Source organism: Prinia subflava, chromosome Z, assembly GCF_021018805.1.
Source record: "Prinia subflava isolate CZ2003 ecotype Zambia chromosome Z, Cam_Psub_1.2, whole genome shotgun sequence".
Lineage (NCBI taxonomy): Eukaryota > Metazoa > Chordata > Aves > Passeriformes > Cisticolidae > Prinia > Prinia subflava.
Window position 1 is genome coordinate 45,047,857 of NC_086283.1, and position 24,422 is coordinate 45,072,278.

At 37.1% G+C, this 24,422-nt stretch overlaps 1 protein-coding gene across 10 annotated transcripts in view; it reads right to left on the minus strand.

Moving 5' to 3' along the window:
• BNC2 (basonuclin zinc finger protein 2) overlaps positions 1 to 24,422 on the minus strand; it is a 346,571-nt gene that overhangs the window by 311,225 nt on the left and 10,924 nt on the right. The window contains exon 2 of one of the 10 annotated variants that reach the window (XM_063423712.1): positions 19,479 to 19,580. The exons of the other annotated variants lie outside the window; for them this stretch is intronic. The gene's annotated coding sequence lies outside the window, so the exon portion shown is untranslated. The remainder of the gene's footprint in view (positions 1 to 19,478; positions 19,581 to 24,422) is intronic. 10 annotated transcript variants of the gene reach the window in all.

A 24,422-nucleotide genomic window follows, 5' to 3' on the forward strand; every position in this document is an offset into this window, starting at 1 on the left:
GGAAATGACTGCAGACAGCCAAAAATGCGCCTTTCGCAGGAAACTTTTTGCCATTCAAATAAATACAGCAAAACATTGCTAAACAGCAAGCCAAACAACGCAAAAGAACACAGTCTTCTATTAGTTAACAACTGTCAGAGAAAAAATACATAACTAAACTAGAATAAAAATTTTAAAAGTCTGTCTTACAACTTTGTTTGCCTTGTGTTGTCTAATGTTAAATTAGAATCATGGTAACAGGACCTTAAGGCCCTAGACACCATGCAGGCCTAATGGGACAGATTCCCACATTCTGTATGATAGAAAGGAACCACATCACTTTTTTGTATAATCTGGAGTACTGGATACTAAGCATGAAATTTTTCTTCACTTAGCCTGCACTCACTGCAACAGTTAAAATAATTTTAGTTACACCAAACATTTACTTTGCTTATAATCGGAGAACTCTTCTGCTGGATAGGAATGCTTACACCTGGAGTGTCAGTTCCATTCACTGACTGAACCAAGTCCTAAGTGAGGACATGTAGGTCCTAAGTGAACCAAGTCCTAAGTGAGGAAAAACATTCTTCCACAAATCTTGTTGATTACACATGTACCTGGCTGCACACATATTCCAATATCAAAATGGTTATACAGCAAATACACACACAATTTCTGGGGAAAAATTTAGTGTCTCTTGGTGTGGGCAGCCAGTCTGTAAATCACACAAGCGAAGGAAGGACTCAGAAGTTAAGCAAAAAAATCCCCAACTTATTACACACTGCCACAAAATAGTAATAGTTAATGGATCCTCAATGCTAAAGGTAAGCATAATGCAAAAGTAAAGAAAAAATTTAAAATTATCTCATATTGCCTTATTCAACTGTCATGATTCCTTACTTAGTTGTGCAATGACATTGCTGGCAGTGGACAGTTGCAGGGCTGGCTCTGTGAGGGCTGCCCTGTCCAATGGACCCACTGCAGAATACAGCTGAGCCCCTCAGCCAAGATGCTGGTACCTCAGGGAAAATATTCTTAAGAGGGGGAGAAACACAGTGAACAGAGAGAGTAGGAAGGACAAAAGATTAAGAAAAAGCTGAGCAAACTCCAAAGTCAGCGGAGGTACAAGTGGTGCCCCAGAGGCCAGATCCCCCTGCAGCTCAAGGGGACCGTGCTGGAACAGATGACAACACTACAGCACGTGGGGGGCCCCAGACCAGAACAGGTGGATAATCTTTGAAGAAACTGGCCCGTGGAGATGCCAGACTGGAGATGATTTTTTCCTGAAGGACATGAAAGCATCCAAGCTGTAACAAGGGAAAACTGCGAGGAAGAAGGTAGGCAGAGGAGATCTGTTATGGACTGACAATAAACCTCCCATTACCCATCCTCCAGCACTTCTTGTGAGGAGGACAATAACCATCTCATGGATTGAAAAAAGTGCAAGGGAAGTGCAAGGTATCATTCATTTTGCAATTGGGCTATGCAGTCCTTCCTAAACAATTCACAGAACCCATCTACCTAGGCTGCATTGCTCTGACTAAGCACTTCCCAAATCCTGCACAGTCATATTTCTACTTTCAACAAGCAGTGGAAGAGTCTTTCTATTAGCAAAATAGGATTAATACGAATGAAAGTTTCAGAGCAACTTTAGGTCTGGACTTCAAGTTCCATACTGCTAGTGTTTGTTACGTTACACTTGGGCATCTTCTGGTAACCTCACTACCATCTTCATAACAAAACAGGTTTACTATGCAAAAACAAATTTTCCAAGGATTTTCACCTAACCAAAAGTAGCTTGCAGATAATGTATGGAATGTGGGGAAGAATTGCTTTGTACGGACCTTCTGCAGATAAACTACTTTTTTCTCTTCTTCAGTTTTGGCAAACATGCACTTATTATTTAAAAAAAATCATAAAGATTAATTGATTCAAAGTTTAGTTAGGACAGTGAAGTAAGAAAAATTACATATCAAATAAACACCTATCTTAATTAAGAGTTCAGAAGAAGCACTTGAGCATGCTGAGGGGCACAGGAGCACACAAGTGCTACTAAACTAAGGCTCTGTCTAGTGAAGGAAACACAGCTAGTAAAAGTTTACATTCTTGCAACATCCATTAGGCCAACAGGGAAGCCAGTTGCCTAAGTCTGTATGCTACTTTTTTCACATGGGATACAATTCAATAGTAATACCCATCTGATTGACACCTTTCAAGTAAAAGTGGGAGTGTCCAGACCAGGCATTACCAAAAACAGAGATTCATAAAGCACAAGAAGACTATGCAGACATATACATATATGGCTTGGTAAAGTTCTAAGGACATATACCAATCTCTGTTGAAGTTCTGGAGAGAAATTTGTATTAATATTAATGCACTGACACAAAATCCGCTACAATATTCTACTTTAGAGTATTTTGTATTGATTTAGGGACTACGTAGTTGTTGGTCTTGTTTTATTTTAATTTACTTTGACTTTAATTCTATTCTTCTACTCAAACTTTAATTCTATTCTGCTACTCAAAGCAGGACATTGCTCCTGCCCACACCTGTTGAATTTACTATGGTTTATTTCCCACTGATATAAATATCAAGGCTTCAGGAAAGCTCTTCTTCATTTAAAATAACTCCATTAGATGTTCCATGTCTCTAATTTGGTTTGTTCCTGCTGCATTTTGCTTATTGACACCTGAAGTTTTCTCATCTCTCTCTCACAGATCATTTATCAGAGGGGATGCAGCTGGAGTTTGGGCACTCCAAAATACTAAATATGAACAAGACATATTGTAGTCCTCTGCAGATCATCAGAGTTAAGTCTGATCTTTCATGGAACCAGATGTTTTGTTATCTCCAAATTAGGCACGGACTTCATTTTGCACAGGGGAAGGACTTCATTTCACCATCTATCATATTTCTGGAATCCTTACTTTCCAGTTCACACAGAACCAATCATGCTTCTGAGTCTTTTCACAACAGAATTTTTACTAGGGTTTCACATGCCTGGCAGGCATTTTTGGGAATGGGAAAGGAGAGCAAGCATTAATGGAGAGGATCAGACCCATCCTCACCTCTTGAGAGATTACTGATATGGTACTGATATTCATGGAACAATACACAAAATAACCTCCCTGTGCATGCTTCTGGACAAAAATATATCCTTTTAGCTTCAATACAGCTCTTGAAAAATGAGGGAAATATAGCTGTGATACCAAAAAAAAAAAAAAAAAAAAAAAAAAAAAAAAAAAAAAAAAAAAAAAAAAAAAAAATTACATTTGGTTACTGTGTCAGACAAGCTCTGGATAATGGTTCTTTCAACCCTTGCAATCACACTAGGGACCTAACTCATGGTGAATACAACTCTTCATCTACATGGGATTGTTTCCTCTTGATACAATCAGAGCAGATGAAAACCAGATGCTGGGGGTCTAGTTTGATGGGATTTTGGTTTTAGGGATTTTTGCACAACAAAAGTCATTCAGCTTTGTGGAACCTAAAAATGCTCTCTTCCCAAGAGGCATAACTCAATAATACATTGCATACTAGCAAAAGACAACAGCACTGCCATACCCACAGGTCTTTGAATCTTTCCATCCAGGTTTTTTTCATGTGCACTAGAAGCAGATATTATACGCCCTCATATTTATAACTAAGTAAATACACAATGACAAGTAAGATGTCAGAATGTTTCAATGCTTCTCTACTTTTTTTGCATGTTATAAAGCATTTAAAAAACAAACTTGCTTTAAAAATTGCATCGAGAGGAGTAAAATGTAAAGCACTACAAGTTAAAATGTTTCAAAACAAATGCTGACACATAGAAGTTTCCGCTGTGTACATTAAAATATGTTTAGAAACTTAAAACTGAGACAATAGATAACAGAGAGAAACCAGCAGCAGACTAAATAACATCTAGTAAAACACATCTGTATTTTTGTTTGTGCCATATTCATAAGACCAGTATTGCAAGACCTCCTTTGGTTCTTCTAGGCTCTTAACTCCAGGACTAACACAAGGAATAGAGCCACAATTGAAAAGTCAATCCCAGTTCTTCTACCTGAATCCATTCTGACATTCCAAGTTTACCTCAAAATCAAACCATATTTGTACAAATTAAAGTGAGTTCTCCTTTCCATAAAGGACCTTGCCTTACTCCCCTAAGAAGAGGCACTGTATTAGAAATGACAGTTACTGCACATCTTACTAATTATCTTTGAAGAAGCAAAAAGAAGTGAAAAATTTTCTTTATTGCAATAATGGATATTATCAGCTCTTTGTATTTATAATTTAAATATTTGAATAGTCTAACAGTGATAATGGTCTGCCACATAAACAGTAACAAAATACTTCTGGTATTCATGTTCAACTACATGTTACAGACAATGACAACCACAGGCTAAAATTTCTTCTCTTGCTGCACTCTATTTTGCATGGAAGAAAAGCAGGGGTTTTTTTTCCCCAGCAGCATATGTCTACTTGTTTTAGAGAGTTTAACAGTTTTACACTCCTGTCAGCTACCAGTTAATTTACTGATAAAAAGGTTTCTGTTATAATCAAATGATATTTACTCCGCCAATACCACTACTAAATGTTGCATTCTTTCATTCTGATTTTCTATAGAGAAACCTTGAAATATATTAATTGTCAGGACTTGTAAACCTCTCTCAGATTCTTGGGCAAGCAGGAATCACTTCCAAGCAAGGGTCATTAATTTCTAGGAAATCTGGAACTTGCACTTTGAATTTTAGGCCCTGTGGCATGGCAGCCTCTCAAACACTGAATGGATGGAAGCAATGCAGGATGTATCTAAGCCTTCAGACGAAGAGCTCCAAGGCCCTCCATAACCACGACTGCTTGCAGTGTTGTCTTCATTGACAACATTTCTGTGACCAGAAGTGAAAACTCTCATGTCAGTTCCTTACTGCTAGTGCTCTGGAAACCTTGAGATAGAGATTTTAGAGGAAAGACAGAATGAAAAATAAGAAGTTTAGGGAGAAGACCATAAATACCTTGCCTGTCTGAAAGAAAGCTAGAACAATCACATCCAAAGTGACTCAAAGATAGGGACAAAACTGTCTACTTCCTTCAAAGGAGGCAAAGGGAAAGAGGACATACCAATTAAAAGAATGAATGACAGATACAGAAGACGGATTCCCTGGGCTGGGATATAGAAAAATACCCAGCTTCCTTTATTCCTTACTACGGTGTTGAGTAAGATCCACTTGTTTCTCAGACAACTCTACCTCCAATTTTCACATCACTGGAATAGCTGGCTTAATTTTCACAATTAAGTGTTTCAAATCCACATGTGCGTGGAGAGTTGTAAAAACAAAAAAGAAAGATAGTAAAATTATTTAAGTTCAAATAAGATAATTTTTTAAAAAAATAAAAAATATGCTTTTTTATACTGGCAAAAAATCCTTTTTTCTGCAGAAATTACAACATTACATCTTTATACATATTTGAAAAACAGAACTGAAATTTAAAAATCACTGAAAGATCTTACTTGCAGTGCACTAATCTTTCTTAGCAAGCAATGTTATCTCAGTTGTGACACATATAAAAGTGGAATGCGGGACAACATTATACTTTCCCTGGTCAGACTGACCCAGTCTTTTCCTTCCCTGAGCCCACTAAAAAATGCCAGCTGTGGAGAGGTAAGTGGAAGATAAAACTGTCGGACAAGACACTGGAAATATTTTAAAACACACCAAACATTTTGTTGTCAAAAACTTTCAAAGGAAGTGATTTAATTCACATTAATTTCAAAGATGCCACAAAGTAACAACCTTATTTGGCAAAAATCATACTGCTCTCTTGCCACAGAACTAATAGATGGAAGTTTACATAATCAGTAAATTATCTAAGAAACCTTTAATTGGAAAAAAAGCCCAATATTAAATTTCACATAAGTAGAGACAACCAATCATTTCCTTATTAAAAAAAAAAAAGATCCCTGTAAAGCAATCATCATTATAATAAATATACCCGCTGTTTTTAGATACAATCTAAAAAAAAAAATTAAATATGCATTTTGGAGAAGTCCAAGCACTAGTGTTGTAGTTTCAGTAAAACAATGATACATACTCTATTAAAGTAACAGTTTTTAATGTACAACAGGAAGTAGCCATGGATCTCCCACTAAAATGAGGTCTCGTAATTTAACAAAGACCAAAATCAGAACACAGCCTGACAATACTGTAACCTATTGTTAGCATTAAATGCTCAGTCATAAGACTTTAATTGCAATTACATATGAAGCTCTGAGACTTAAGACTGGCAAAGTCTTTATTCAGCAGGCACGGACAAGGAGAACATATTTTGTACATGCTGGTGTGTATAAATCATTGTTTGTTAGCCTAGCTCTAAGCACACAAAAACCCCCCACACATAACACAAAACTCCTTCTTTCCTTCTGCATGTACCTAGGAAAATTTATAGATACACAAAGACACATATATGTATACATACACACAAAACACAAGCAAAGGATGCTGCAAAGGAAAGGACGGAACAAATGTTGCTTTTCCCTCTAATTTCCATGCTTTCTTACTGATAAAAATTACAGTCTCTAGCTCCTTTTCTTTTTCTCCTTTTCTTAAAGTAAAGAACTGAAAACATCATTGCAGGCCAACACAACTCTGCCAAGCACTATGTACAGACACATTTTCGGGAAGTTCAGAACCACCAAACAAAATTTACAGAAAGACAGCAAGGCAGCAGGGCTTCATCTGAAGTGGAGATAGACACTTCAGAATACTGTGATTAAAAGAAGTCGGTTATAATTACTACACATGCAGAGGTACAGTTCAAAAACACCTTCTCCCCAGGTTTAAAACAAACATACACAGATGTCAAGAAACAACCATGAGATGATGCACTTGAAATAGTAATATCTGTTTACAAATTCAAGTTGCTGCTTGGTGGAAACTTGATTTCTGCAACATGTCCCCAAGATACAATCTAATACTAAAACTTATCCTGCGGTAGGTCTACTTTTCAATTACTAGAAGTAAGCATACAAGGTATATAATTAGTTATGACACTGGGACAGGCATACATGTTTCAACACAGACAGAGCTCTGAACAAAGTTTTTGGCAGTATATGACAGAAGATTTAAATTGAAAGCTCAAAGGCAGGGTACAGTGCATTATAGAAAAAAAAAATAAACCACCCTATAACTTAAAAAGTTCTCACACCAAATGATTTTTAAAGGTATGAGCATATTCAACTGAAACACCCTTCATAAGCTGGAGAGAAAAAAAATATTGCCCTGAAGCATCAAAATGGGCTATATTACAAATTAAGAAAAAGAAACTCAATCCTTTGAATGGTTTCTTTTCTTTCAGTGAAAGGGTGTAATTCTTCCCTAAAGACTACATTATGACAAAACATTTATATAAATCAAAGAAGATTTCTTTAATGACTGTGGGCATGGGATCTTAAATCTGGGATGAAACACCAAATTCTATCAATTTTAAAATAAATTAGGCAAGGATTATACAAGTAGTACTTATCTTGGCATTAGAAAAGAAAAAGAAAAGAGAAAAGAACATTACTGTCAAAGATGTATCATCAACATACTTTCAAGCAGCAGTCCCTGGAAGGGCCTTTAGCACTAACTTCAGAATAAGTGAGCTCTGAGAAGTTCAATTAGGTATCTAGTTTCTAAATGTTTTCATTTAAGCAACCATCAAGACACCAGATGAGATATAATGGCAATGTCTATATGGATTAACCTTATGGATGTCTTGTTTGATTCTACAGAAAGAATTAGACTTCAGCTAGTTTAAATAACCTTTCTCAGAAGTTTTAAAGGGTCTTCTTGCTATCCCACATTCCATAAAAGCAAGTACTTTAAAGGACATTTTTTGAACAGGATGCCCATGATTACAGCTTTTGTAACAGGAAACAAAGTCCACAAATTTGTGATGTAGGTATCTTGGAAAGCACACCTTAAGCTAAAACAATCATAGTTGATAGGCTTTTCCAGACTGAAATTAAGCTAATATTTGCATAAGACAGAGGAGTAATTTTTTAGTGTTTTCCTATGTTTAGAAAATAGCTTATACACTCTCAATACACAAACAAACCAGATATTCAATTTTGGTAACTACCTGAAAGAACGTGGGAGCATAACATCTTTTATTTTACACCCTTAAACAAACTTTGAGGAAAAAAACACACTGCCTTTCTAAAATGAATGTAGTAACACTACCTCCATCCTCTTACATTAACAGGACTTAGAGAGCTGATGCAGCACTGTTGGCAGAAATATTTCTTTCGTAAGCATATACCATGTCCTATCTAAACAAAATCTGACAATAACTCTTTTTCCCTGCCTCAGATACTTAACAAAAAACCTGGCCCTTGCCGAATACTTGGAAACAGTGTGTCTATGATGTCACACACTATGTTCATATGAAGAAAGAAATAAATCTTTCAAAGACGTGAAGGGCATACAGTATCAGTTGCATATTCCTTCTGAAGCTGAAAGAGTTAAATGTTTGTTTGTTTACTACAACTGTGGTAATAGGGCTAATACAGCACTTAAAATTAAACTATACAAGTCTTCCTCAGCTAAAAATAGTACTTTCACATCATGCTAGAAAGTTTACTTAACAACCTGCATAGTAGGTGGGTGAGCCACATTCAGCACTACTTCAGTTCATGAATATAACAAGAATGAAAATAACCTAATTTTGGGGAAGCAAGAAACAAAATTGGCAGTATGTGGGTACACCCAAAAGTATCAAATTTTGTTAGCCTTCTCTAAATTGCATCTGCCTCAGCAACTAGACCTTGACTTCTCAGTCTTACAAACAGAACAACAGTTTTTGAAAACTAGCTTCCTCTCAAGAGAAAGACTTTATCTTGCATGCTTTGTGGGGGTTGATCCTGCATTCAAAAGGTACTGGTGTGTTTCAAATGATTTAAGTAAGTAATAGCATAATGCTAGTATGAATAAATACAAAGATACTAAAATTCAGTGCACTCCCGAGCTACAGAACCTCAGAAAAATATATAATAACATAAAGCATTGCACTAATAAACCAGACCAAGCGTTTGCTAAGAAAGGTTGAACCAATTTGTTGGATCTGTGAAATGCAGGCTGTGTGAGGTTTCTTACAACCCAGTATTCTGTGACCATGAAGTTCATTCATAAGTTTTGCTTGATTTAAGACAGAATTTTTTCAAATATTACAGTATATTACAGAATTACATTCTTATCCACATTTTCTTTATTCACAATCAGCGTATGAATACAGGCTACATATGGTAATATTATGCAGACCATACATTTAATGATATGTATTCAGCTGAGGGGTTTTTAACTCTGCAGCTATCAGTTACAATAAAATTTCTCCCCTATTTCAGTTCTTACAAGTTGCCACACTAGAAGGATTGCTGGACTTCTGTTGCAAACAATGTTTTTTCCTCAGTTTTATGAGGTTTTGAATAATTAGCATGGTGACTCAGATACTATTCACAGAGTGCCTGTCTTTAGCATATTAAAAAAGCCTCTTGAATATATACCATGATTCAAACTACCATGACCCCTTCAGAACACAGTGCTGACCACACCCCTACTGTTTTCCAACTCTCATAATTATGACTGGACACTAAACTCATGAAAGCCAAAGGCAAAACACCCATGAACTATTCGTACACAAATAAAAAAAAAATCAAGTGATCAGGATACACTCAGGGTGTATGAGTTAGCTTCTAGCACACATCAGGTGGACTTACCACCACTAAAAGGGAGGCAAACTACATTTATTCAGAATAGTACAAATCAGCTAACAAGCTTTCACTTCCTACTGAAGGTTACCTTGTAGTAGCAGTCTTCTGTAGGTATGTTCACAAGAACCAGGAACTTAGAAAGGCAAAAGTCTTTTTTCAAGTCAATGTGAGAGCTGGTATTGACTGCTTTGCTGCAGGGGGATCTGTTCCATCAGCTCACTCTAAATAAACTCCAGATGAAGCTTATTCACTCCTGAACTGTCAAAATACATGCCATGTTTCTTTAGGAGTAAGGTCCTAGAATGATAGCTGGTTTAGATCTACAATTCAAGTTTGTATCATATATACTTGAAAATTTTGGGATGAAATTTCAATAAGCTAGATAAGAGAGATTTTTTACGTCCTGAGGCCAACAATGAGTAGAACACAAACTATCCAACAGAATGTTTAGTACTTCCACTGAAATAATCTAATACCTCAAAGTCACCAATTTCTACCTTGGCTGAAATCAAGTTCAATAACACCTGTGGTCACTTGCATACTTATCCCCGTGACTGGCAATAGTGCAATTACATGAATGGTAGTAAAATAAGTTATCTGTTAAGCAGCATGGCTTAATTTCAGCTGAGCTTAAATTACCCTTCACATAACTTATTAACCTCTATGCTTCTTCCCACTGTGGCACTGCATCTTGTCAACACCTGAGATTTCCCGTTATTTTATGTGTAGTCTCAGTTACAAATACTTATTTTCCCAAGATTATCTTACTAGGAACAGCAAGTTCCTAAAATTTTCAGTCCTGAAGCTTTTTCACAGAAAACAGAGATACTTTCTATAACATAACAAAAGCTAACCAAACATGCAGCATATTGTTCCCATGACAATATAATCACAGTGTATTTCAATGTACATTTATAACAGCAATAGAGCCCAAGCTAAAAGGAATGAAGATCCTCTTTTGCAAACCAGTGTAATGCCAGACCAGTTTTGGTTATTCTTCTTTTATAATGTATTACAAAAGCCATAATGTTATCTTTTTTATGAAATATTTCGATCATAATTCATCAGATTTCTTAAAGGAGATCCTGAAATTAGGCAAAAATCTACAAGGATTCTTCTACAAATCCCATTCAACACTGCTTTCAAGACAAAATACCCACAAGAGCTGCCCCTTCACAGAATTAGAGAGATATCAGACGCTTGGTTGTTGCAAATCTCATTATTGTTACTATAATATGATAATGATACATATACACTACATAATATACTATATTACATAATATAATACTATAAGACAGAATCACAATACTGGCTTTGGTGTAAGTAATGACTATGGAAACATATTCAAATCACAGAATAAGATAACTCTGTATCTCAAAGGAAACTCAGTGCACTGTACAAGAATATTGAGAAAGAGGTTTATAATATACAGAAAAGATAAGAAAGCTGGAGAAAAATGAAAATAAAATAAGAAATGTAAAACTCCAAACAGAAATCAGTGTTTGCTAAAATGTACTCCTAAGATTAAAGAGATATTTGGTTTCCCTTTCAACAGTGCAGTTATTTTCAGAGATAATTTTTAGAATTGAAGGATATCAGTTTTACTCAAGAACCGAAACTACTCAAAAAGCTTTTCTGATAGCAAAAATTCCAGTCCATAAAAAACATATAAAATGTATGTATATCTGAATCAAATCACGAAATTGACTGGTAAGGTTGGAAGGGACCACCAAAGAGGTTATCTGCTCTAACCTGCCTGCACGAGCATGATCATCTGCACAAGCACATGGTACAGAATTGCATCCCAATGGTTCCACAGTATCTCCAGTTGGGAGACTCCATAACATTGATGGGCAATCTGTGCCAGTGCTCAGTCACTGCACAGTAAAGAACTCCTTCCTCATGTTCAGATGGAACTTCCTGTGCATCAGTTTCTGCCTAGTCCCCCTCATCCTCTTCCTTGGCAGCACTGAGCAGAGCCCAGATCCATAATTTTGACACCCTCCCTTCAGACACTTGTATGTGTTGATGAGGTCCCCACTCAATTGTCTCTTCTCAAGGCCAAACAGGCCCAGCTCTCTCAGCTTTCCTGATAAACAGATGCTCCAGCCCCTTAATCATCTTTGTCACCCTCCAATGGACCTGCTCCAGCAGCTCCACATCTCTCTTGCACTGAGTATCCCAGAACTAGGTGCAGAACCACCAATGTGCCTTCTATGGCTGAGTCCAGGCAGAATATCTGACTGCAGGTATGTATGTATGTAGATTGTATGCACATGAGCATAGGTATGTATTTTTCTGTATATTTGTATGTTAATAACATACAAATATACACAAAGTTTATACAAATATACACAAAGTTTTCCTTATAATTTATAAGGAAACACTGTGTATGCATTTACCATAATGCATTGTATACATACATACATACACAGACACAAAGAGGAAAGTTCTGAATTCTGAATCAGAATTTCTGAAAGTTCTTCCTTCCACTTTATCTGCAGGTCATCTTTCAATACTGGCCACTGGTCAGTTTCTAACAAAGTATTAAATTGCTTTTTGAAATAAATTTGCATTACATTTAAATATAAAATCAGAATCATTCCTGCAACATGTAAAACAAAGAAACATTCATATTTAGTACTACCAAGGGCTCTCTGTCAATGAGTCTGAAATGTGCTAGCCACACTGGAACACACCTGGAGTCTTAAGGAGATGAGACAAGAATTCCTAATGCAATAGCGACCAACAGGGAGACACTAGGGAAATATCTCAAAGAAATGTAGGGATTCTCCTCTAAGAAGGTTACTTGGCCAACAATCCAGCTCAAGTGCCTCTACACCAGTACATGCAGTATGAGCAGCAAATATGAGGAGCTGGAAGCCACCACGCTGCTAGAAAGTTATGACCAAGATGCCATTTCTGAAATTTGGTGGGATGAATCCCATTACTGGACCCTCTGGCAAACTGCTCTCAGGGACAAGGAAACAGAACAGAGCTGCCAGATCTTTAATGAAGTATTCCATAGAGCATATGACCTAGCTATGCCCCAGGATCAAGAATTCAGGCAAAGAAGGCAAAAGATGATATGGCAGAATAGGGTCAAACCCAAGGACAGGAAGGAAATCCAGTGGCAGTGAAATGACAGGTCTTCCTCCTGGGAAGAGCGTTTGAGTGCTTCCCAGTTGTGCAGAGATGGGGTGAAGAAGACCAAGCTGAAAGCACACAAAGAATCATAAAGGATTCCACAGGTATGTTAACTAGAATGGGAAGATCAGAGAAGTAATACCCACTCTAGGTATACAAACAAGCTGGAAAACTGTTAGCAATGGATGAGGTGAAGGCTGAGGTACTCAACAGCTTTTTGGCTTAGTCTTCACTGGCACCTGCACTGTCACTTCTCTTGCACTTCTGGATGGATCTCACAACAGGGACTGTGGGAGCAAAGGACTTTCCACTGTGAAGAGAAGAGTTTGTGACCATCTGAGGAACATAATCATGAATAATTTTATGGGACCTGACAAGGTGCATCCCATAGTCATGAGGAAATTGACTGATGTACTTGCTAAGCCACTCTTCATGATATTTGAAAAGTCATGGCAGTCCATCCCAGGTGACATAAAAGGGGGACACCTTGAACCCATGTTTAAAAGGCCAGAAAGAAGAACCCTGGTAATGCCTGACCTGTCATCTTCCAACTCTGCCAGGGGAAATCACGGAACAGATACTTCTACTTAGCAGACTAAGGGACATGGAGGTCAGGGAGGTGATTTGAGACAATCTGCATTACTCCATCAAGGGAAAATCTTGCCTGACCAAACTGGTGGCCTTCTATGATGAATGATTACATCAGTGGACAAGGGAAGGGCTACGGATGTCATCTATCTGGACTGCACATAAGGCCTCTAACACTATTCCCCACAATATCCTTTTCTCTAAATTGAAGAGATGGGGATTTGGTGGACGGACTGTTTGGTGGATAAGGTGGATAAGGTGGATAAGTTGAATAAGGTAGATGATTGCATTCAGAGGGTATTGGCCAATGGCTCAGCATCCCAATGGACACCAGTGACAAGAGGTGTCCCTCAACAGACTGTACTGGGATCAGTTCTATTTAATGTCTTCAGTCATTAAATCAATTACTTCAATCAATGGCACGCACAGGGGAATGGAGTGCATCATCGGCAAGGCTGAAGATGACACCAAGCTGAGTGGTGTGACTGACACACCTGAAGGCCAAGATGCCATCCAGAGGGCCCTGGACAAGCTTGAGGAATGGGTCCATGGCAATGTCATGAGCTTCAACAAGGCCAAGAGCAAAGTGCTGCACCCGAGTCAGGGCAAGCCCTGGTACCAACATAGGCTGGGGAATTAGGTAAAGAGAGCAGCCTTGAAGAGAGTGTCTTGGGGGGCTTACATAGATGAAAAGCTGTATATGAACTGGAAATGTGTGCATCCAGAGCAGCGTGGGCAGCAGGGCCAGGGAGCGGATTCTGCCCCTCTGCTCTGCTCTGCTGAGACCCCACCTGCAGGGCTGCATCCAGCTCTGGGGTCCCAGCACAGGAAGGACATGGAACTGATGGAGAGAGTCCAGAGGACAGCCGACAAGTTCATTATAAGGATAGAGCATCTCTCCTATGAGAAAGGCTGATAGAATTAGAATAGTTCAGCCTGGGGAAGAGGCTTCGGGATGACCTAATTGTGGCCTTCCAGTACCTGAAGGGAGCCTCCAATGAAGATTAAGAGAGACTTTTTACATAGAAATGTCAGAGAAATGGCTTCTAACTGAAATGGGGTAGGCTTAGATTAGGTATTAAGGATGAATTCTTTACAGTGAGTGTGGTGAGGCACTGGAACAGCTTGTCCAGGCAATTTGTGGATGTCCCACCCCTGAAAGTGTTCAAGCTGAGGTTGGATGGGGTTTTGAGCAATCTGGTCTAGTGAAAGGTGTCCCTGCCCATGGTGGGTGGTTAGAACTAGACAATCTTCAGGTTTCCTTCCAACCCAAACTATTCTATGATTTTATGATTTTGCTTGTTATGAGGTAAATTTGTGTTCCTTTGTTATAAACTTATCACAACAAGAGCAAAAACAATCCTAAAACCTGATGGAATAAAACTGAAGTCTGAAGGTGAATAGTTGTATCCCTCACATCCTTGAGGCTTAACTCTATAAAGGTGAGGACAAGAGTAGCTCTCTTGACCCCTCCACTCAGAGAGTTTCTCTCTTGCAACTGTTTGATCTACTGTAATTAGATTCTTTGTGAGTGTGGCAATTGCTACATGAGAAGAGTGATTTTTTTTTTGACCCTCCTTGTTTGACAATGGGAAGACAGTAACTGCCTTTGTGTTCCACAGGTTTATCTAACAGACTCACAAATCCTCTGTACAGCCTAGAAGCTTCCAAATACTGCATGGAACTCAAAAATTATTCAAAACTCATACCACCATACTTCCCACACCTGTGAATCATTTAGCAGAAAAAGGACCATGAAATTCCACATACAAGTAACATGAGAGAACAGGGAAGTTGGGCACAGTTGGAAAGAGGCAAGCCTCTTGTCCTGCTGCTAGGTTGACTAGAGATAGAAGCCTGTTAGGTTCTTCCAGCATTATACTACCACTCACTCACCTCCTTCCCTGCTGTCACCAGCATCACAGAGCATATTATTCACCTCTTATTTTTAAATGACTGCAACTAGAGTATTCACAAAGGTTGTCCATCAATCCAAACAAGACGGTGAATAGTTTCTTCCCATTTTCTGACCCCCAAGCCAAACCACAAAAACCATTAGATCACCCCCATCCCTGCTACTGTCATACTGACCCCACCATTATGATAGTGTCTCCTCAGGAACTGAAGAAATTCTTACTTATGAAGAATCATCTGATATCACAAATCCTTTAAATATACCAGCAGACAATAAAATAAAAACTGATACACAAACTAGTACAATTTACATGTAGATAAGAGGAAACAGAGAAGATTGTAACTTACATTCCAATGGCAAAAGTTAAAAAATAAGCATAGTTTAAGTAAAGGAATAGGAACCTTTAAATTACACATCACTTATCTGCTGTACTTCCTTTATACTTCTTATGCTTCTTATACTTCACTTTCTTTCTGTTGTACCATGTGAATTACATTAGCTTAAATTCACTTGGAAGCTTTTAGTTACATAACGTATATGATTTTACACATTGCTTTTTAACATTTCCACCAATGTGAGAGGAAAATCTTAATGCCAGTTTGTGTACTGAAAAACATAAATTACTCGGCCTCTCCACATTGCCTATATAATCACTTAGCCAACTGGCTTGTAGTGTCATTTGTTTTGATCAGGCATATTTTATGGGATATCAAAAACAAGGTATCTCCAAAACCTGGCTCAAAATACAGCTGCTAACTGAAATACAATCATAGCCTAGCACAAAAGTTGAAAGTTTGCACTTTTACTTATGTAGCATTTGCTATTTTTTTCTAATTCTTAGCATCTCTATCAGAACAGCAAAACACTTTCCCAAATGCGCTCTAGGATTCTGGGCAGAATCTCATTCTGAAGGGCTAAGTATTATCAGCAGACTTTTAGAGGCCTATAATTGGCATGAGAACAGTATAAAAAAAATGCTCAACTGTATTGTAGACTACACATTAGTGTCCATAATAACTTCTCAAATATACAGATGGGGTATATGCCCATTTGATTAGTATTAGAAATATACCTGCAACTGCACAGTGAGATGAATAACAAAAGCCGTTTTTAATAAAATTGGCACACTGCCAAAACGAAGTCAAAGGAGTAGGCCAGTAAGAGTCTATCAAAACAACTACAAAAGTAATTACTTAGCAATGAAATTTTAAATGTCTCAACAATAAAGAGCGAAAAAGCACTTGAAGGAAAATATTTCCCTTAGTTCAAAAATGGCACTAATCAGGGGTTCTAAATTAATTTACCTTAAATTTATTATACCTGAATTCAATTTTGAAGTAGTTTTATTGCAAAAAAAGTCACCAGGCTAGTTACAGTAAAGAGAAGTGGTTTATCATGCTGAGCACATCTTTCTAAATGTCAAATGCTACATTTCAACAGGAAAATTTATTTGATTCCTAACTGGCCCTTTCATCTTTGATTTGGAAACCATGTAGTAAGTTTTAGACTCATCAAAGCTAAAATCAGTCTAGTAATGAAAGGCTGTTTTAAACTAAGGGTACTTTTATATTTGTTCCAGATCATGTCTGAAGACTTTTTTTTCATTTACATATTTGTCTAATTCAAATCACAAAATAAAAAAATCTCTTCTAATATCAGGGAAGTGGAATTAAAGATCAACATTACAAATATTTCCAGTGTTCAAACAAGAAAAATTAAAAGACTACTTTTGCTGAATTTTCTCTTAAACACATTTTTCTTTGGATGCACTTTTTCCTACAATCAACTATTATACTGCCAGTAACTTTGTATTCTATGTTCTGAATTAAAGCAAAAGATGCAGCCAGGCTTTATTTCTTTAATATCAAAAATATAAAGAATTAAAAAGCACAGAATTCCTATTAACAAACTATGACCTCTCATACTTTCAGATGATGTTAATCTAAAATGTTTATCTGAAATAAGGAAGTTTTAAAGAATTTTGCTGTAGCCCACTACATTTATAATCTTCAAAATCCTCTTACTATGCTATGAAAAGTGCAAAATGACTAGACTTTGTTCAACAATTTCATAAAACTTTAACTTCACTGATTTCAGTGGTTTTATTCTCACTTCCAACCTTGCTGTGAATAGGAGCAATATGAGACCCTAATGTTCTACACAGAACAAAGAAGAATTATTAAAATTATAATTGATCTATAAATCTATAGGTTTGTTTTGGCCAAAATCTCCTTATGAAAGCCATAAGAAGTTATACATCACACTGTTTTAATGCTACTGATAAAAATGTAACTAAAATGCATTCTAAAAGGTCAAATATAGGGAATGAAGAATAAGCATGTATTTTTTGCTATTATATGAACTGAGAGCTCAGAGTTCAGTTAGATTAGGTTAACAAGATAAGATGGGCTTCAAGAAACTTCGGAATGAAAATGTATGTGAATATGGCACTGGATAAAATGGACAGCATTCCTCAATAGAATGAGGGAGTTGTGTCACAACTATTAATTTTGGCTTTTCAGGTAGCAAATGTAGAATAAACTACTTAGATGCACCTAGATATTCTCAGCCAAATTTATGCCTCAGAAAAAACCATGACAATGCTTTTACAAAATCAAGAGTGAACTCCTGAGCTTTACTAAGAGCTACAATACAAAATGTATTGCAATTAGTATTTGCAAATTTTTTTCAAGTAATTTGAAAGATTTGCAGGTTTTGATCCAAAACCAAGTAAACACAAACAATAGTCATAAAGTCTGTTACTGAGGACAATTTAAAGTACAATTTGGCCTGGCAGCTTAAAATGTGAAAAGCAACACATTTCTAAGTCATAGAATTTTATTTTTTTTGTAAGTGGCACTTAAATGAAACTAACATGATTGACAAGTACCTTGCAAGCAAGCCTTGGCAACAGTTAGTGCAAATCCACCCCTTTACCGTTTTAAGAGAAATTCCTTCACAACTGTTTGTCTTTGCAATAACTCCTACAAAGCTCATTAGTGCCAGCCTTGGTTTATCCCCTATGTTGTGCATTTATCTCTGGGATGCATTATCAACATGTGGCACATGTCCTTGACATGCACAGAAGAGTTGCACCCCAGGATAGCAGCATGCATGACAATAGTGTTGACTCTTACTCCTTTATGGTTGCTGGGATGTAACTGAGAAATCTAATAACTGTGACAGTAGGCCTTTAGGTTTCTCCTTGCCTTTCCAGACAGTGAAGCTGCACAGACACTAATGAAAGGTTAAATGAATAGGAATAGCTGACAAGAGGTACAATAAAGAAGGGACTTGGTAATCCACAGACACTGAGCAGAGATCCTTGGCTCAAGCCGAGAAAGGACAGCACATCGTCGAGTCACAATATTTAAAACAGCTTGCTATACACAGAGGCTTTTGTGTCTGGGTACATGTCTGGCTTTGGAAGAAAAAAAAAAGATACTGAAAAGAAATTTCAGCATGGGGCACTTCGGCAAATGTCAGGTCACAAAAAGGGAAAAATGTTTTTTGTTTGCTGCTACATCTTTGTATTCACCAGTAAAGAGCACTGACTAAGAGCACAAACCAGAAGTTCCAAAGTAATACATATTTGACAAATATAATAAAGTTGCAACACTAATTCAGTGTGATTCCAGCTGACAGCATGACAGGTGTTGTACATACACCCAGCTTCATTTACAGCTGATAACAGTTAATAATATGCTTTGCATACCCTTTAAAACTTCCCATAGCTGAAGGTTTTCTAACAGGCCCAGCTTCCACAGTTTTATATGCAGCAGAATGGTAGACCTAACCAATTGCAACTCTGCAAAAACATAGCTGAACTTCCAGACAGTGCACCAGACCATGGTGACTTAAAAACTTTTTAGTGGTTAGCTTATGGCATTTTGATTTCACTTGGCTTGTGACTTACAAATCAGCATTATGAACATTCTGGTTTTCATAATGAAAAAATAATTGCAATGCCCAGCATGGTTTTAAAACTTCTCTTTTCATAGTTTTCTACAAAAATGTGATTTACGTACATAGCAGGACATTAAAAAAATTTAAAGAAACAGAAAGAACTCTCTGAAGTAACAAATCAGAAGCAAATCTGATCGTTACCTGAATGTGTGTGAGTTCTTTTTACATATAATATTTCAAGAGAGAAGTACTGAAATAGATGCTGCAGATGAAAAGATTTCTCTCTCAAAATCCTTGATTTACCTGGAATAGAAAAAAAAAGTATTTACATATCTATCTGGAGTAAAAAATATACATATTTATAATATGTGGTGAGAGTATTATGGGAAGATTCTAAATGAGAGAACCTCTTTGAACAATCACATTAAATTACAGCAGAACTCCTGAGTGTACTAAGATTCTAATAATCAACAAATAAAGGGTTTTACTAGCACAGCACATAATGAGAGCTACTATGTGAGAGATAAAGGAGACAAATCTGGTGCTTTATCTCACTGGATTATATAATTTACTGAAAAGGTAAATAAGTTTGTCCAAAGTAATACTTATAAAAGCTGCCATATAAATACTAAGCAGCAATTATGATCAATGCATTTTTAGAAAAAATATGCCAGAATTTAGGTGGGATGAAACTGATACAGAATACAAGGTTTAGACAGATGCTTTTTATTAAGCCATGTTAAATGCTATTCTTCTAAATTAAGTACAAATTCCTGGCTAGATTAGGAAGTGATACACATTTCCAAAATGACAGATATACTCTATTTGGTTTGTATTTTATGAGGAACCTTTTGTATTTCCAGACACGTACATTTTTTCCTAACACATACTAATAGCAGACATTAAATCACATTAAATCACTAAATAAAAAGTTCTGTGCAAACCTGCAGACTGAGAGTCAGGACTCTCATTAAACAACATTCAGCGATGAAAAGATTTCACATTCTAGTGACAGTGTCCAAAGTGCAAAAGGGAAAGGGACACTGCCAGAAACGCCCATCTCTGAGACGAAAGAAAAATAAATTTGGTTTTTGTACAAAATCCAATGTTTTACTTGGACTTGTTTTAATGTAATTGCTTTGCTGTTGGTCATTTCTGCTTTGTTTGAAATTCACAAGATCTGTAGTCAGACACAAATCCTACTGACATACACAGATACATAACACAGAATAATGCCTCCTTCAAAGTCTAATTTCTAGATATTTGGCTCAGGAAAAAAAAAGGTAGAAATCAGCCCTCCCTTATTCAGACTATTTTTCCCCTTTTTCTTACCTATGGCATATCTAATAAAATCTGGAAGCTCTCTCTAGCTCTCCAGAGGAGCTTAACTGACCAATGATCCTTTACAGTTCCTTTCCATTTTCAAAAGCAATACTGAGAGAGAGACTGAGAGCAGTATTTCCCTTACATAATACGTGTCCTTGTTTCCATTCAGCAGTGTTTTTAATTCTACAACTTGAAAGGATGTGGATTATATGTGAGAACATCTGCTATGAAATGCAGAAAGTTAAATACTGCTCACTCTTGTGCAGCATACTAAAGACCCTCTTAATCATTTCCAACTTACACTTTATTTACCAAATTCTGGTTTGAAATCTTACATTGTTTGACAACCTAGCCATGTACGTATTGAAACACACACACACACAAACACACCTCCATTCCACCTTCCAATTACCAAGTGCAAAATCATGTAAAGAAACCTGACAGATAATACTATAGCCCCTTCAGATTCTAGATTTTAAGTACATCATGTTAGTTAAAATCAATTTGTTGGTATATGCTGGTTTTCCAGAAAACCAGTAATGCTGGTGGTAATTTGCTGACTATATTTTCACCTACCATAATATTTACACATACCATTTGTAATGGGTTTTATTGTTTAATCTCCACTGCATTTCAGTATTGGATACTACAGAATTACAGTTATTTAGCAGGCTATAAATAATGTAGTTGGCATGTGCAATTGATATTTAAAATGTCTTACAACAACTGTAAAAGCCTCATTACAGACTAGCAAATCATTTCTAACAAGCAAGTTCAACTGACAAACACCAAAGTAAACCTGCAGTCTATGCTGCAAGCATGTTTGTTTTATTTAAATGACACACATCTAATGCAGTGTGCAATTTAATGCCATCAGTACAAACTTTATTAAATGAGAAAGCAAAGTTCCAAAGTAATACTGTGATTGTGAAGTTGTTGAAAATAAAACTGTAGTATTAAAAATAAAAGGAATTCTCAGTAACAACAGAAAGAATAGCTTACTTTCCCCTCCCCCCTCTATGAGCTAGTGTCCAATTTCTTCTTTTCTGAACAGCTGTATTATCCAACTTAAGTTGCTCTGCTAATTTCAGTCCCACAAGGACTAACTTGGAAGGCAAAAAAGTACTAGAAAAGATCAATTTGCTGGGAAAGATCAAATGAGAAAACTGTGGGGACAGCACCAGGTCATAGTATGAAGAACTAAGCAGACCTGTTCTTCATTAACTTAAGCTCTCTTGGGATGTCACACACTACCTGTCCATAGGCTTATTGAACCGCCTAACCCTCATCTCTGTACCATTCTTCTGGGCCCAAGTGAATCATATCCTGCTGCTGACAAGTTAGCAGGGGACTGCGGCTGCAACATGAAAGTACTTTTCTTTCTTGTCTAAATCAGGCAGATTTTTGAAAAGAGGACACAGCACTGACTCGTGACATGGCAAGATGAAATGAGAGGTCTGGGCTGGTCTTCGAGCTGTGTAGATAAAAGTAATCAAATGACACTCCTGGAATGCAAATTGGCATTCTTGACTGCAGCAATTGCACAACCATGAAACATCTCTGACAGCAAGCAAGATTAGGACAAAATGTTATGTAAAGCACTGAACTCAAAAACTCACCAGAAAATTCAAACTGTAACATTTACATTTCAATATAGCAATAGCCACCTCTGTTTTTTGTCTGTTTCTTTACTTCGTTTACTGCAATTGCATTCTTCTCTTTCTCAAATGCCTCAAAAATAAAAATGTAATGCAATTAAAGGCATAGATCTGCTCCTAAAAGTTTTTTCTTCTAAAACGTCACACTGCTGTATTTTTTACAAAACAGTGTACCAAGGCAGGGATTTTCTATTACATGTGCAAGATGCGTGCTTAAGAAACACTTTCACAATCCCAAGTCTTAAAAGCAGATTCAAAATTTGCTCATGACAAACGGTTTATAATTTACACTTAGACTTTTCTACACATGGATTAGGTAAATATGACTCATTTGAAATATTCAGCAAGTTTTAAAATTCACGTGTGTTGCTATGAATTTTTTTGGTTTGCTAAGTGTTCATATTAAAGGAGAAACGTGCAGTTTCTCACGCTAGTGAATTATAAACACAGGACCATGTTTTGTAAATATTGGCAATGTTATGAATACTTTTTCTAAGACAAGGGGAGGTTGAATGACAGCCTCCTGGACCAATGTGACAGGAGAGGTAGCGATACCCTTCTCCAATCCATGGTCACCTTGCCACAGATATATAATAGAAAAATAAACTAAGGGCTAGGTCTTCTGCCCTGCTACTGTTGTTGCACCCAGATCTCTGTCCCCAGTCTGTGTTCCTAGTTGGGCCTCCACAGTGATACACGTGCTTCAGGATTTTAAAGCAGAACATACATAGAGCTAGTAGGCTCATTAATACTGGGCAGTTTAAAATGAAACTAGTGTATCAGAGAGCACATATGCCCCATTAAAACTCAGATTTAAAAATCCTGCCATTTTTAAGGACAAGGAAAGTTCCACATACTTTTGCAGGAACTTGGTATTCTTGTGCAGATATGCTGATCAGGCTTATTAAATATTACTGTCTGAAATGAACTCAGTAATTAAACTGTGAACATCTGTACTCTGAAACTGTGACAAAAATGCTTCCCATTTTATAATTGGTCGGTGGAGGTGGGTTATAATACAGAGGGGAAAAAGGAATATAATGAGAAATATAAATCCACTTCCACTAAAAAATATTTCAACAACTACTATCTACAGCTAACATACAGATTAAGAAAAGAAATAAGTAATATTCTGCTTTGATTTCCTACTTAAAAAATAGCTTCAAACCATTTTAACCGTCATACACACAAAAAAGATGCTCGTTGCCACTTTAATCCTGGGTACACCAGATTACTACATGATGTCTTTTGTGCATCAATTTTACAACAGCTTGACTCTAGGGTAAATGGGAACCATCATAAATCGCACGCTGCTTTCAAAACCACTTTAATTTCTGTCAGTGTTACTGTAACCACAGTCCTGGGCACATGCTGCTTTTTCCCCCTCCCCCTTTTTTTTTCTCCCCTTTCCTTTTTTTTTTTTTTTTCCTTTTCCTTGTTGTCTACATTTGACAGTTGCATCTCCCACACTGCAATTGTGGCTTTGATCACTGAAACAAGACATGTCATGTTAGGGAGAGAAGGGAAAAACACAAACCCTCCATCGTAAACTCCATTCACACAGACATTCTCTATCTATAGTTTGTGTACTTATATACATGCATACACGTATGCATGCAGAAACATACACATATATAAGCAGAGAGACATATAGATATATATACACACTCGCGTATGTGCATGTATGTATGTATGTATGTGTATATTCAAGGCACACAAGACAGCTCTGCAACATCCCTGGAGTGAGGTGACAAAAGCTGACTGAAAGCAGAGCAGTAGTCGAACAGCCACTGGAAACACACTGCTTCACTGAATGTGGGATGATCACCGTTCATCACCAGCTGAGGTCAATCCACGTGTTAACGTGAACAGTTATCATTCTGCATGTTAAGTGCAGTCGCGGCTTAAATGAAGTTGTCCTTCGCAGCTATTTAACCTATCCTCACATCACAACCCTGACAAACGGACTTCAGTCAAATGAGGTCCTTGGCCATTTCGACTTTTAATTTTTAAATTAAAAGCCCAAACCCTGCTTTGCAAAACCTCTACTGTAAAGGAGACGTGCATGTACACAGCACAAGAAATAAGCAGCAAAAACTTGTTCAAAGTTGGTTTTTGAGGGGCTCCACCTTCTCCTTTACAGTTAGGGCATCAGTATAAC